This window comes from Orcinus orca, chromosome 7 (genome assembly GCF_937001465.1).
Source record: "Orcinus orca chromosome 7, mOrcOrc1.1, whole genome shotgun sequence".
In the NCBI taxonomy this organism is placed as follows: domain Eukaryota; kingdom Metazoa; phylum Chordata; class Mammalia; order Artiodactyla; family Delphinidae; genus Orcinus; species Orcinus orca.
Window position 1 is genome coordinate 84,259,188 of NC_064565.1, and position 3,290 is coordinate 84,262,477.

Sequence of the window (3,290 nt, forward strand, 5' to 3'; positions counted from 1 at the left end):
GAAACAACATGCTTAATACACCATAAACATCATTTTAAGGGAGAAGGAGAGATAATCATCTAGGGAAAAAAGAAACCCCAAGTTTAAAAAGAAAATTATCACAGTGGTACATGGTTGTTCATTCTTTTTGTAGAAAATATTTTCATGTTTATTTTAAGTCCAATAAAAATGTAAGTATTTTAAACAAACAAAAATGTGTCAGGGATAACAATAGGCTATTTTTGAGTTTGGAAGAAAAAAGAAGCTTGCCAGGAGTAGGCATGTATATTTTGAAGCATACTGCTTCAAAAAGCAGGATGTCGGGATGTTGCATCTTTAATTTTTCTGTTAATTATGGATTGAGCATTGTTGTGAATCTTGTCCTCAAAACCGAGCTCAGAAAATAAGAGCAGATGCTCATCCCCAGGTTTGGCTCTTATGGGAATTGAACGGAACATATTGGTTTATAATTAATGTAATTTGTTGGATTATCTTTTGTGAAGGAGCGAAGGTAAACAACCTTGCAGCATTGTAGTAATATCTTTGGAGCTTGGAGCTTCTATAGTTATGGAGAAAAAAAGAAAAATGAAAAGGAAAAAAGCTCTTCCTGTCACATTACAGGGAATTTTGAAATGTCTGTCACATTCAAACGTACTTTTAATTAATTCAAAGGAAAGAATTAGGTGAAAGACCCTAAAGCTAATCACAAGTAGTGTGTAAAATGAGAGCCACTGGTTTCCCAATGGGGAATTTTGATAAATTGAATTCTCTTTTCCATTTGCTTTAATTTCATTGTGCAGTAGGGAAATGGAAGGGAAACATTTTCCCTTCTCTCTAAACAGGAAATTGGGCACAACACAAAATTCATTGATTTGAATATTTATCTTTTGGGGGGCACTGTATTATTCATAAGAAATATGTATACAATGACTTTTCTCCACAAAGGTCAGGGCGTCTGTGTATCTCATCTTTGTTTTATTCTCCATACCCCTCAGAGGTATAGATGTTATCTTCAGTTTAAATAAACTCATTCATGAAAAAAAGAAAGTAACCTTAACCCTTTTCCACACACAAGCAAACCAAGAAGGATAAACACCTTTTGGTGTGATGTTGTCCAGTCACAAAATGTTTCCTCTGCCTCACATCGATCTCGGGAGCATGTGTATAACTTTAGGTCTTTGACAATCTTTGACTCTCCAGTTTTGATACTGGATCATCTGAATTTTCATTTTGATATTTTTCTGTGTGTTATATGCCATTTAAAAAAAATGGTTTTCTTAGCTTCTAATAGAGTAGTAGGTTTGAAGCTTTTTGTTACCTTTATATGATTAACAGGTAAAAAGTATATTTTAATTGACTTTTCACTTTTTTCATATATTCTTACATTTGATTGCTAAAAATAAATTATTCGTTCCAATATCTCTCAACTAGAAACCCAATTTAAGGCCTCACAGGTCCAGAATTTGGTAGTAATTTGAGAAAAAAAAAGGGGGTGGGGGAGGGAGTGAAGACATTTAAAATTTTTATTTAAAAGCAAATGATGTGCATCCCCTTTAAAAACAATTACATAAATAATGTTAATCTTATATTTATTGTCTAAAATGAATTCCCAAGTTTCATCTTAGAAATGACTTCCTTTGGAAGCCTTTTCAGAATACCCTCCATCCAAAGAATGATTTACATGTTCTTTCTGTGTACATTATAATACCTCATTCTTTCCCACATGATATTCGGTACCACACCCTAATAGAATTGCCTGCCTGTTTGTCTCCCCTATTAATATGTGAGTGTCTAGCATTTTACTGTACTCTAAAAGTATTTGTTGAAACAATGGAAGAAATGGGGTATTGTTTGACCCCAAGAATCTAGAGAATGAGGGTAAGTTTTAACAAAATTAACACCCATGTTATCTTTATTTTAGAATGTAATCACATTTATGGAAGTCCAAGGAAACCAGAGCGATGATTTAGAAGGTGATATTAAATTCCTTACACAGTCATAATTTTCTTGACTACTTGTTGTAAGTCCAGAGGAGGGTAAAGTGAAAGTCTCAAGTCAATTAGTTCACAAATAGCCATCATTTATTGAAAACCGATCCATATGTTAGTGTTGAGAGGCATATAGTGGAATTTGGGGGAGGATCTCTACATTGTAGTAAGAAAGATAGAACTAACATTTACTGACAAAATATGGTCTATAATTAAATATAAAATTGTGCAGCACATGATTTTCTTAACCATATGTGGCCAGAAAAGAAGAAAATGTTTAGGGCTGGAATTATCAGAGGTGTCAAGGAGGTGATCAAACACAGATGACTTGTGTAGGTTAGCATTAACTCTGGCCAGGTTAAGATGCCTTACATAGATTCTCATTTAATCCTCATTGTCTCTTTTCAAGTCACGCATTTTGTCTTCATGCTACATAGAAGAAAATAACAGACAAATAAATGAAATCCCTAAGGTAATACTACCAATTAATGGTATATCTGGTTTTGAGTCCTGATTCCTTCACAGTACTACATGATGACTGACAGAATATATAAAAAGGAACAGAGAAATGAATTAAAAATCATCCAATAAAAGAGAGGGCAGACATAAGTAGATGAAAAAGAAGTAGTGGAGTGCCATTTCACTAAAGACAAAGAAGTAGAGTGTTTCAAGAAGGAAATACAGTGAACAGTGTCAAAAACTACAAACAGGTCAAGGAGACTGCATTTGTCATTGTGTTTGACAACAAAGATGGTGATTTTTGAAAGAGTTGCTTCAGTAAGTGAGTGGAATGAAAACCGCTTCAGAAGTAAGGACAGAGTGATAACAGAAGAGCAGCATAGGTTGATGTATGTGTTAAAAATAAAGCAGATACAAGTTAACTAGAAGAAAGAGTGACTAAGGTCAAGCAAAGGCTTGCCTCAAGATAGAGAGATGTGAATTATTGAAACTAGAGGAGGGAGAAATGGAATGGAGAAGAAAGGGACAAGTGGGAGGCAAAAAATCTCAATCTAGTGTACCAGGGCAAGGTTAGCACTTCTAAGACTCTTCTTCTGAGACTGGGAAAATTTGAAGAGATGTCTGTAGCAGTAGAAAAAAACAGAATGATATGAAGATGAGAATCAATGAAGGATAGCCTTGATCTTTTTATTTTAAGAACAAGGTGAGCTCACTAGCTGAGAAAAGGAGCAGTGAGGGAAGTGTTGAAGGCTGGAGGAGAAACAAAGTCTGTTGCAGCTGAAATGGTAACAATGAAAATCCTCCTTCCTCAGGATCATCTACATAAACTTAACTGCTTATAAGGTATCTTCCTTCCTGATCAAA